Consider the following 13,681-nt stretch of genomic DNA (forward strand, 5'->3'; position numbering starts at 1 on the left):
CATAAATCTTTACTCAAAATATATTTGGTTATCCCCTCCAAAAACTTGATGAGGTCAGCTCAAAAGTTTGCCAAATAAATCCTATGTAAAATGTACAAAATATGATGAGTCTGTGCTTGTGATCTATCACTCCATTCATATTTTTTGGATTTGCATATACAGGGTGATTCAAGAAAATAAATGAAAGTGTAAATTTATTTTACTGATTTACTCAGGAACTACAAAACCGAATGCTTCGAAATCTTGAAGATGTTTTAAGGTTATAAAGAGCATAATAAATGTTTAGTCAAAATATTTTTGCTTATCCCCTCCAAAAAATTGATGACGTCAACTCGAAGGTTTGCCGAATAAATCCTATCTAAACTGTACAAAATATGATGAGTCTGTACTTGTAATTTATCACTCCATTCATATTTTTTGGATTTGCATATACAGGGTGACTCAAAAAAATTAATGAATGCGTAAATTTATTTTATTGATTTACTCAGGAACTACAAAACCGAATGCTTTGAAATCTTGCACATGTTTTAAAGTTATCATAAGCATAGTAAGTTTTTGATCAAAATGTATTTGCTCATCTCCCCTAAAAAATTTATGACGTCACCACAAAATTTTGCTAAATAAATCCTATCTAAAATGTACAAAATATGATGAGTCTTTTCTTGTGATTTATCATTCCATTCATAGTTTTTGAATTTGCATATACAGGGTGACCCAAAAAAATTAATGAATGGGTAAACGTATTTTATTGATTTAATCAGGAACTCCAGAACCGAATGTTTTGAAATCTTGCAAATGTGTTAAGGTTATAAAGAGCATAATAAATTTTTAGTCAAAATATATTTGGTTATCTTCTACAAAAAACTGATGACGTCAGCTCAAAAGTTTGCCGAATAAATCCTATCTAGGATATACAAAATATGATGAATCTGTACTTGTAATTTATCATTCCATTCATATTTTTTGAATTTGCATATACCGTGTGATTCAAAAAAAGTAATGAAATCTACTGCGAAAAAAAAACATAATAGACATGCAGTCGTCACGTTTCCGACAGCGAGGGAAGTACTGTCTAAACTCTTTAGACCAATTTTTTAGTTTTGCTTATAGGGAGTGTCTCAAAAAATTTAATCATTGAGTCCATTTATTTTATTGATTGAATCAAGAATTGCAAAACTGAATTTTGAAATATTGCAGACGTTTGGAAGTTACTGTTTGACATGGTAGATTTTTAATCAAAATTTATCTGTTTATCAAGCCCAAAAATTTGATGACGTCATCCCAAGATTTTGCCGAATAAATCCTATCCAAAATGTGAAAAATATCATCAGTATATTTTCGTAAATTATCATTGCATTAATATTTTTTAGATTTGCTTTTACAGTGACTCAAAAAAATGTATGGATCAGTCAATTTATTTTAGAGAATAACTCAAGAGTTGCAGAAATGAATACTTTGAGATCTTGCAGACGTTTTAAAGTTATTGTAAGCATGGTAAATTGTTAAGAATATTTACTTATTCCCCCCAAAAAATTGATGGAACGGCCCACTCGATTTTCGCAGATAATTTTGGGAATACAATACAGTTATTTTTAGTATTACACCAATCCAAGGTGGTATACGTGTTGATCGTAAATGTTGATTAGGTCATCACAAAATTGTGTGAAGAAAAGACTCAACTCGAAAATGCTGAATATGTTTCATTATACTTTTGGTGCGAAGGAAGTTCTGTCGAAACAACGTTCGATCAAATTTTTGACAATGGTTGATATAAATAAAACTCAGTAGATGCTCATACTCGAAATACGAAATATCTACTCGAATATCAAATCAAAATATTTCTAGTTTTTCTAGATGATGCTAATACTTCAGTAGGTAACAGTTGATGCTCAAGTAGTATCTCGATACAACAAAGACGGAAAACAGTGACAGTGTTCAACCATCAAAGCAAAAATCGAGTCACCAAAATATCAGTTAGTATGGGGTAGACACCTTGAGTTGGGAATCTCTATGGTCAGTGTTAGAAAGAACGCACTGCACAATTTATGCATAAATAAAAGCTAATTATCTTCCGACTTCAGTTTAAATTTATCGGATTCCGTGATTCCTTCACTCGACAATGTTAAAATTTTGGGAAAATTTTCGAAACGATTGAAGTCGGTTGATCAAAGCTATACATTTGCATGATATAAATTAATAAATTTTAAACATAATTAATATCACTTATAATGTTTAAATATGATAAGCATAAAAAAATAAACTCGTTGTCCTAAAAGCCCGAAATTATTAAGAACAAATCAATTTGTTTAAACATTATTAAATTATCCCCGAAAATGTGCATTTTCCCGGCCAAAATATGAAAAATAATTTTTGCAATCTCATCGTGACGTACGATGACGTCACTGTCACCTGAGTATTATTTTCTGTTTGATGGCGGCAAGATCGGCGCCTCATTTTGGCGTAAAAGTGGAGCGTTTTAGCGAATTTCTACTTTATTATTAATAAATATTACGGAAAATATGTTGTGTTAGTGCTGTGAACGCGAACAAAAATGGAAATTTTTCCGAAAAGGACCGAAAACGAGGTAAGTACGACTTCAGTTTTAATTTATCGGATTCCGTGATTCGTTTATTCGACAATGTTTAAGTTTTGGGAAAATTTTCGAAACGATTGAAGTTGGTGGGTCAAAGCTATACATTTTCGCGATATAATTAAATAAAATTTAAACATAATTAATATAATTCATAATGTTTAAATATGATAACTATTAATATATGATAATTAAACCGAAAACCATTTTTCTAAGAACACGAGGTTAGCAAAAACAAATTAGTTTGTTTAAACATTGTTAAATTAACCCCGAAAATGTACAATTTCTGATCTAAAATATGAAAAATAATTTTTGCAATCTCATCGTGACGTACGATGACGTCACTGTCACCTGAGCTACCTGTATAAAGGTCACGTTTTACGGTCCTTTGTGTTCAGTATTAAATTCTGTATGATGGCGGCAAGATCGTCGCTTCATTTTGGCGTGAAAGTGGAACGTTTTAGTGAATTTCTAGTTTATTATTAATACATATTACGGAAAATATGTTGTGTTAGTGCTGTGAACACGAACGAAAATGGATATTTTTCCGAAAAAGACGGAAAACAGGGTAAGTACGGCTTCAGTTTTAATTTATCGGATTCCGTGATTCGTTCATTCGACTTTGTTTAAATTTTGGGGACATTTTCGAAACGATTGAAATCGGTTGATCAAAGGTATACATTTTCACGATATAATTAAATAAAATTTAAACATAATTAATAGAATTCATAATGTTCAAATATGATAACTATCAATATATGATAATTAAACCGAAATCCATTTTCTTAAGAACACGAGGTTAGCAAAAACAAATTAGTTTGTTTAAACATTGTTAAATTAACCCCGAAAATGAACAATTTCTGATCTAAAATATGAAAAATAATTTTTGCAATCTCATCGTGACGTACGATGACGTCACTGTCACGTGAGCTACCTGATAAAAGGTCAATTTTTCCATCCTCTGAGTTTAGTTTTGATTCCGGTCTGGTAGCAGCAACACTGGAGCTCCGTTTCGGCTTAAAAGTAGCACGTGTTCGCGAATTTCTAATTTATTGTTAATAAATATTAGCGAAAATGTTTTGTGTTACGCGCTGTGAACACGAAGGAAAGTGGATATTTTTCCAAAAATGCCCGATTTTTTTTGAAATATGTTGTTAATAACATGCATTCAGGACTGATAAAGTATGGCTTTGGAATATACAAAGTGCAGCGTTCATAATTCACAAAATACCGTATGCATCATTTTTAAACTACGGCGTCCAAATTTACAAAATATGGGGTAGTATTAATAAAAACAAGTAAATGCTTATAAGTAAATACTTGTAAGTATTAGCATTTATTATAAGCATCAGGAAGTTCTAAAACTAAATACTTATTTTCATATTAATAAAAAGATGCTAATACTTATAAGTAAATACTTATTTTGATAAGTTTATGCTTATCCACAAAATACATAAAATAACCAAGTCATCGTATTTCAAAAAATTATATTCTCGTTTGACTGCGCTGGGCACCTTAAAAAACCAAAAATGTCGACAAGTGACGAGTTTAGTGATGAGGAACGAATAGATGATTGCCACAAAAACAATGATTTAGTTTTTGTGGCAAAATTTGTTAAAAACAATCCTATTATTTTAAACAAGGCGAAAACACCAGCGGTAACCCACAAGAAGGAAAAAGCGCTTCTGTTATTAAAAAATGAAATAGAAGGTAAGTGAAAGATAGAAACTGAAATATAATCTGTTATCCGAGAATCTCTTGCAGCAAATTTTGGAAAGAAAACTGATGTCAAAAAAGTATTGAAACAAATCAATAATTTAAAGACAATTGTAAAAAAGAAAACAGACCAATCGGTTACAGGAAATAAAAAAAGCAAGCTAAGCACAGCTGAAAAATTTATTTTTGAGGCTATGAACGGTGAACCAAATCCCGTATTGGAAAAAGTACCTGGTAGAGTGTTATCCTGTTCTGACGTAAATAAATTTATATGCGTATTTTTTTCTTATAGGAAAAGTTGAAATAGGTCCCAGTTGCACTAAACTGTTACAATCACCACCAGAAGAAGAAACAAAACCACGAAAACCAAAAAAAACAAAAATATTAAACAAATATGAGACGGAAGAAACTAAGAACTTAACAACTTCAGAATTGCAAAGACTCGTATTACTAGAACATTTAGAACTTATTAGGCATCAAAAAGCAAGACTAAGAGAAAATAATTTAATTAATGTGTTCAGTGAAGAAATTTTGTAAAAAATGTTATTAATTTTTATTATCTTTAGTTTCATTTGCATTTGTTAATTAAATATTTCGAAACATTATTTCAGTTAATTCATTTCTTTTTCTTTGACCTTCACGTCGTTGAACTTCTTGTGCTAGATCATTATTATCTTCTTCATCTAGGTTATCATCGTCATTATCATTATCATTATTTTCTTCTTCCAGTACAGCCTCATCTTTAAGATATTTAGCTACGTTGTGGAAAAAGAAACAGGCTGCAATAAATGATGGAATGACAAGCAGACGCAATCGTATGATATTCTGGAGCATAGGAAATCTTTGCTTTAATTGCCCAAAACATCTTTCTATTATAACCCGCTCACGTTTTAACAGATTATTAAAGGCTTGTTCCCTTGGTGTGGCTGGATTTCTGTAAGGAATCATCAGACATTTTTCTATACCGTATCCTTGATCTCCCAATAGTACAGCATTATTAAAAGTTCTGAAGACCCGGCACACAGAACTGTTCCTCCAGATGCGACTGTCATGTACCGATCCTGGCCACTCAGCACTGATACTTGTAAAATATTCCTCCGCGTTATATGTCGCTTGCACATTAAGAGCAGGGAACTGTTTTCTGCAGATGTATTCATTGCCATGTCTATTTACATGATTTTTTTTTAATTCTTATTAATGTGCAGTCAATAGCTCCAATTGCTGTGGGAAAATTATATCTTCTTAACCACCGCTGTTTTTCTTGTTGTATGGCTTCATTGTCCTGCAATTCACATAAATTTATCATGCCAAGCTGATAGGGCAAGAAAAAGTATTTGCTGTCGTTTTACCTGGGGAAACCGAATCCAAATGTGCTCTTTGTTCATAATCTTTTGGGCAACACACTTTATAGTATAATAGGAAACTGCAGGCTGGATAACTCCTATATCTTCGGCGAATCCAGTCTGAAAACCTGGATCGGCTGCATACCGCAAAAAAAATTTCACTTTTGTAAATGAGTCCAGACTGCCGCCTCTTGTTTCATTGCTGGTTCCAAGAAAATGTTCTGCCATCCACATCACATTTTCACTTGTAAAACGATATAATCGAATAAAATCCCGTTCAAGAGGGTTCTGTCTACGTTGTTTATAAGTTTTGCGAGCACGCACTTCGTAATTGAACATTTTTCACAATTTTTTTTAAGTCTTTGCTGTCGTAAGTACGTCAAATAGCATGCTTATAAATTTATAAGTAGATACTGAATTCTGTAAGTATCAGCTTGATTTTATTTATACAGTCTTAAGTAAATACTGATTTTGATAAAAAGTATGAGCATATACTTTTCCTACATAAGCATATACTTTTCAGCATCAGTTTTACTTATGTTTTATTAATACAAATGTAAGCATTTCCTTAAAAAACTGTCAGTATCAGTAAATACTTACTTTTATTAATACCACCCATGGTGTCCTTAACCCATGCTATCAAACCGTAGTCCTCTCTTTTAATGGCAAGACGCACTCCAGACCTCCTCGTATTGTTTGGTTCTTGCTGGGCAACAGCAACGAGCGAGCAGAGTCATCGCTCTTTGTTGGCAAACGTGGAGAAATTTGTATATTGTAACTTTTGTAATTGAAGCATTTTGTACTGTATATGGACCTATCTACTGAATAGTCGTAAAAGATACACCCTAACATAGCATGCGCAGTCACCATATGTAAAGTTACCGCGTAATTCAAAAGTCTGACAATTAATGAGACAGGCAGCGGTTTCGGATATAACATGGCAGATGGCGTAGGTGTGCTGTAGTTGTTTGTTTACGTTCATCATGTCAAAGAAGTGCAACACAAACCGATATGACTCAGTTGCCTTTCGAGAATGCCGAGCGCCACCGAGCGTTTTAAATTGCACATGTTCATTCGCTGTTTTAAAAATTGCGGTAAAGATGTTGGCTGTATACCCAAGATGTTATGCGCAAACTTCTGTCTCTTACTAACGTGCAGTAATCCTCGGTCTGTTCGTGTTTACGACTATTCAGTAGATAGGTCCATTGTATGTGTTACTAACTTAACTTGGGTCTTGCCAATTTAGCTCCAGTGGTGCAAATGCTTTGTTTTCACGGTGCATTTGCTTGGGTTTTAATTTTGCAACAGTGCATTCTTTGGTTCCGAGACTGAATTCTCCATGTCGTCAGACGCTCTGGCCTGGGGGGGTTTTGTTGGCCCTTAGACGCTGGGCCAACAAATCCTAAACGGATGAGGTTCATCATCCTAAACGGATGAGGTTCATCATCCTAAACGGATGAGGTCAGTCGGCCCTGTATCTATGCGGCTGCGTTCTCTCTTGGGCGTGTGAGCGCTGCGACCTATAGATTTCGTTTCGAGTTCCATCGGTGTGCTTGCTTGGGTATTAATTTTGCAACAGTGCATTCTTTGTTTCCGGGTTTGAATTCTCCATGTCGTCAGACGCTTTGGCCTGGGGGGATTCTTTTGGCCCTTAGACGCTGGGTTGCATCGTTCTTTGAGAATGAGGTAAGACGACCTTAGATTTATGCGGCTGCGTTCTCCCTTGGGCGTGTGAGCGCTGTGACCAATAGATTTCGTCCCGAGTTCCATTGGTGTGCTTGCTTGGGTTTTCATTTTGCAACATTCTCAATTTTTGGTGCAATTTCTTCCGGTGGTGTTTTGGGTACTAACTTTGCATTTGTATTGTATCTGAATTGTATCTGTATCTGTAGTGTATTCTGTATTGTAGCTAGATTGTAGGTACCTGTATTGTATTTCCGTTGTATTGTACTGTATAACGTTCTATCCCTCATTAACAATTCCTAGCCCTCTCCTTTCCTAGCGAGATCTGCTCCAGACCTTCCCGTGGTTCTTGCTGAGCATCAACTATCGAGGACAGAAAATTCAAATTCAAAACCAGCAAAGTTTCACAAAAATCATGAAAATCGCTCGTTGGTGGCCAACGTGGAGCAAAAGAGACTTTTGTAACTCAACTAACTTTGTTAACTCTATATTCTTAAGGAAAAAAAAATATATTACATTTAATTTATCATTTATAAGGACAAATAGTCATTTGCCACGCCGATGCTCATTTTTAGATTAAATGCTCACAAAACGCGTAAATGTTCAATTTGTGTCCGGGGAGATACAATGTTTGCAAGTAGATACACAGTACATCGGGTAGATGCTCAGGTATATAAGAGTAATAATGAAGTAGGTACTTCGTACTTCGAATATGAGTATCTACTCAGTTTTATTCATACCGTCCAATGTCTCGCTTCAATGTTTGATTATGATGTTGATTATGAGCACAACGCTGATCAACTTCCGTATCCGAATTACCCTTGAAATAAATCATCGCAATTTGCACCTTAGGTTGTTCGTCGCACATTTGATTGACTTCGTGGACTTATGTCAGCTTGTCGTCTTCTCGGCATTGTAATGAACTTCATAAAACGACACAGAATTATTTTCAGTCAATCAAATCTGTAAATTTTGTCTTGAGAATTTTAAAATATTGAAAACTTCAAATTAAATCCTCGAATAACGGTTAAGTTTGAAGTTTTGTCGAAACCAACAAAGTGAACCTAGGTAAATAGAATGGCAAATCAAAATTAATAAGACACTTTCGCAATGTGTAACTAAATTCACTTTAACTAAGACTTTTCTTAAAATAAACGACGTTTTTTTTACGAAAAAACAAAGAACGATTTCAAATGCAATAATACTTTTTTCACAATCGCACGGAAGAAATAGTTTTGTATGACACGTCAGTTAGGCGACAGGTCCGTCAGGAACGCCAACTATTCAAATTCATTCGAAGTGGCGATTCCCATGCAAAATTTAAAAAATTTTTTTTATCTTTTAGCCGTCTTATTTTTTACAAATTTTCTTACATATAAACCTTGTCCTGACAATAAGGTACACGTAAAAAAAGAATCGTCCAATTCGGTGCAGTCGTTCTGAAGTTATGAGCGTACATACATTTCGGCGATTCATTTTTATTACTATAGATAGATGATGCTGCTTAAACTTGCAATTTGATGTTTTAATAATGACTTCTTTTTGAATATTATCAAGTGTAATGTTGTGTCATTTGCTAATAAAAAATCTCTTATTTTATTTGATTACACTATAAATGGAGAGAGAACACCTCGCCAGGAGTGATGTAGTAAAAGATTTGGGAATCTATTTTGATTCTCGGCTCTCATTTCGGGTCCATATCGATGAAGTAGTAAAACATTCACTCTCTTTGCTTGGATTTATATGTAATTAGACAATATCGTAGCTTCACTTCTATTGAACCTATAGTACCGTCGTTTCCAAAAAATTTCAGGCAAATGACATTGACATAAATGTCATATTCCCATTGCTTTTCATTGGTCTATGAGAACCTGATTTGCTCATCTTGTGCGAAATTTTTTGGAAACGATTGTATTTGTCAAAATTTAAAAATTAGCAACTGCATTCTACCTTGAAAATACAAGTGATAACACCGTAGTATTAAATTTTAAGTTTGGCATGGTAGGAAAACAAAGATAGGTTATAACCAATTTATACTAAATGGATATTTTGGAAGGGTTTTGACGTTTCAAAACGTTTTAAAGACAGATAAAATTTTCTTTCATGTACTTCGTGTAAACAACAGTCCGGTTTCCATTGTACGGGAATTTGTTCGTTTGATAAAAATGTCTTTAATGAAGAAAATTTCTTGTATTCGTATCGTATAAGATCACAGACGGAATACGAGCGAAGTCACCAGAAAATGAAATTGGTCCGTCAATACTAAATATTGTTCTTAACAATGTTGGCAAACACACACCGGACAGAAAACTAACGAATAAAGGTCCGAAACGAAAAAAAAATCAATTATAACGACAGATACTCCTGAACGCGACGGAATAGTAAAAAGGTGAGAAAAGATATAACAAAAATTGAAAAACCAAAAAAAGCCAAGAAGAAAATTATGACCGATTTTTCTTTTTCTAGCGACGAAGATGATGAAGTAATATATATGTATAAAGATTCATCCTGAGCTAGATGTAGAATTGGAAGATGAGGATTTAGATATAGGCAGTGCTATAATTTGTAAAGTTTATGGAAAAAATTGTCTAAAGTTATTTAGACAGAATTTCCCACACCCATGAAGTACCCCTATAAAATAAAGATATGTGTGGACTGTTGACTGCAGGCAAAGAGGCATGCATGTGTTTCAAGTGAATTTTCTCCTTAACACAATTTTGTCCTCTTTAAAATAGGCAAAATATTGTGAGTCTATGGTGGTTTATCAATACATTCTAATTTTTTAGAATTGCTTACACAAATGGCCTAAAAAAATTATAGGGCAAATTTATTAGTTATTTATTGTAAGAGTGTTTTATGGACGCAAGAAGAAGACCCGTGGGTGAGCTGGCTTCGCGTCTACCCGCTACACCTTGAGTCGTGGGTTCGATTCTCGTCCTCCTTAGTGTTCGGATATGTCTTGTTTTCTATAACTGAGACTCTGCCTGTAGGAAACTAAATAATAAAAAATAAAATGTAAATAAAATAAAGAAAGTTTAAACGCGAGAATGCAGTCGAGCGTTTAATTTTCGTAAGTGGATAAAATGTGACAAAAACACGAATACAACGTTTCATCCACAATCACAAGCCCAAATTATTCGAATTTCATAAAAAAATAAATGTTATTTATTGGTTTTTTTTCTCGAAAAACTTGAGAAAACGGAAGAAGTTGAGTCCATTCCTCCAGAAATCTTTGAAGAAGCTCAAGAAACAACTTTGTATTTATTACTAGGCAAGTCTAAAGAACATTACGACAAACAATTTGCTAAATTTGACAAGTGGTGAGAAAAACGGCAAGTAAAGGCAATTAATGAGGAATAGAAGTAAAGAAAAGAAAAAAAAGTACGTGGTTTCATCAACGTGGAATAAATGTTCTATATTGCTGTACATATATTATAAGAGTATACAAAAATATAGACGTGTCAAAATACGGATAATAATTTACGGCTATCTTGAAAAATATTTCTAAAGGATAGAAATTAAGAAAGCAAACATGAGGGAAAGAGACCATGTTGAAGAATTTCTGACAAATGCTCCTGATAAATAGCATTTGAAGATTAAGGAAAATTTTTATTTCTTTGACAATGTTAGATGTTCCAGACGAGAAGACAAATTCACAATTTCTGGAGGAAAAAACTGCTGAAATAATATATTGACTAACTTATTTGCCAGTTGCAAAAACCCTTTCCAGATTTCAAAAATGTAGTAAAATGTTATAAAGTAAAACAAATACCGGGTGACAATTATTAATGCTTGAAGCAAATTTTTGTGTTTGTAATTCTGAATTATTGTCAGCAATACTGGTATGTCAGTTCACAATTTTCAATTTTGACACGAGTGCGCTTAACAAACGTGTTGAGAAGATGGCAGCTACGAATTTGATGTCATAATCATAAATGTCAATTTGACAATCAGATATACTATTATATTATAGAATTTTAAATATGTTGCCAACCAGACAAAAAAATCAGTATTGGACTATCACAAATTTAAACATATAAAAAAAAGGAAATTGTCATTAAAGTAACTGAATCGTCAAATCATTACTATAGTTTGGCGAGAAATTTCAGTTGGTATGAACAAAACCAAATTATATCGGGAGACCAAATCATAGATCGATGGCTCTGATCAAAGCGATGGAGTTCACCTCAGTTTCTGTGTTACGTTGTGTTGCGAGATTCAGGAGCTGGAAGATATACTTAGCCTCGTGGTGCAAAGGGTTGTTACATAATTGACCGCATTATCACACCAGGTGCCTCCCATGAAGAAGTAGGTACCCCAGGAATCGGAAAGAAAAAGGTTTACGAGACAACTTGCGTTAAAATCCCCCCCTGCTAACATTTGTGGAAGTAACCCATAAATTTCGAGTCTTTCATTTAGTTACTGCTGGTAAAAAAAAGGTCCGACACGTGCTAAATTGGAAACAAATCAGAAAACTGCCCGCGTCGAATCTGAAATTTGTCCCCCCCAAGTTCTGATGATGATTAAATGAGTTACTGAAACTGCAGAGTAAACAAATCTTCATTACGCCAGACTGTATCAACAATTTCAAACAACAAAAATTTACATGAGATTAACTTATGCATTAATTAAAGTTAATCTTTAAATCAAAAAAATGTTCCTTACATAAAACAATTGCCGCTTTATGATATCGCAAGCAATAAGTATTTTAAATACCAAAATTTAACACATGTTTTAAATAACACTACTACACAAAAAGTAACCCACCAAAAACAGGAAAGGAAATGAATGACCTTCCAAAAATCTACCTGGTCTGCATTCCAAAAATTCCTACCTAACCAAGGTAAGGGTCTAATAAGCGGAATACGAGTGCAAACGCATGGATAATTGCCTATGTTAAACATTGCTGATAATGACTGATTTTATTATTTTTCATTTTTCAAAAGCGGTTCCACGGCATTGTTTTTTCTTCATTGCGAAATTTAAATTTCAACTTACGGGCACCACAATAAGTTGTTAATAAACGCACAGTCCTCGATCTCATTAATTACTTTGGTCCATACTACAACAACCCTCTGCAACAAAAAATCATCAAGAAAAAAATTGAATGATTTCACTGCTTTGGATATGCTAATTCTAAATCTGCGAACAGTTTTTTTTTCTAGCACGTTACATTGTCGGGATAGTAGACATGATTATAGTGTAGTTTAGGAAATATCGTTGTACCCTATAAAATTTTAGTGACAATAACGAGGCGGACAGTAGTACACAAACCTCATTTGACATACACCTGTTAAAACTTTTATGACTTAAACGGCTTAAGCCAAAGCACCCTTATAAGTCAAACTGGTTATTATAGGCTTTGTGCACCCGAATCGCAAGATTATTACTGTCCATTGTTGGCATAATGTAGCTGTGAACTGAGTTAAGTAATACAATAGCCAGTTTGACTTATAAGGGTGGTTTGGCTTAAGCCACTTAAGTCATAAAAGTTTTAACAGGTGTATGTCAAATGAGGTTACTTTACATTGGTAAGAAATATTTATGGCTCAGACCAGTCTGCCCGAATTTGCCGGAGAATATTTAGCAGGTAGTTGTACTCATAAAATAATGGTCATTTTTGTTTGTGGGTAACGGTGGTCCCTGTCCGGACCTGTTGTATTATTCTCCTTTCTAACATCTAAGGATTACCGCCACGAGACAACTTTAAGTTGTAAATATCTCTTGCTATTGTACTACTGTCCGTCTCGTTATTGTCAATAACATTTTATAGGATAGAAAGAAATTTCCAAAACTATAAATGAAAATTAATCATACCGAAGGCGACGGCACCGTTCCTCCCACAAACATAATTAATTATATATATTATTAATGGTTTTCTAATTTAAAATGTTGTGAAGTCACACTTGGTGTAAAATTTTTGTTTATTGTTCGTTTGTAAATTCACAGTTCATGTTAAAATTTTTAACTGTTTGTAACACAATTTAACAGTTACGAAACTGTTGAAATAAACCATGTGTTATGAAATCCACTTATTCAGGCTTCACTCTTTTGTTTATCAAGTTATAATTAAAGTTACTGAATGTTTTACTTAAGTATTACGTTACAGCATACTTCTTAATTTCACAGTCGAGATTGCTAATAGTTCATTTATGGCATTTAAACCGATCTAAACGTTAGTCCATTCTGAGAAAACAGACTGGGAAAAGTTGCGGTTACCCTCAAGTCAAGTCAAAAATATTTTTATATTGCCCATCCTTATGCGACGCCACTGTGCGGTTGTTTTTATTGACAAACAACCTAGTCGTCATATTGGCAACACTGATTGCAGGCACTTTTATGACGTTAC

This window comes from Zophobas morio, unplaced genomic scaffold, assembly GCF_036711695.1.
Source record: "Zophobas morio isolate AGI-343-1 ecotype UQ-CSIRO unplaced genomic scaffold, CSIRO_AGI_Zmor_V1 ptg000030l, whole genome shotgun sequence".
Taxonomy (NCBI): Eukaryota; Metazoa; Arthropoda; class Insecta; order Coleoptera; family Tenebrionidae; genus Zophobas; species Zophobas morio.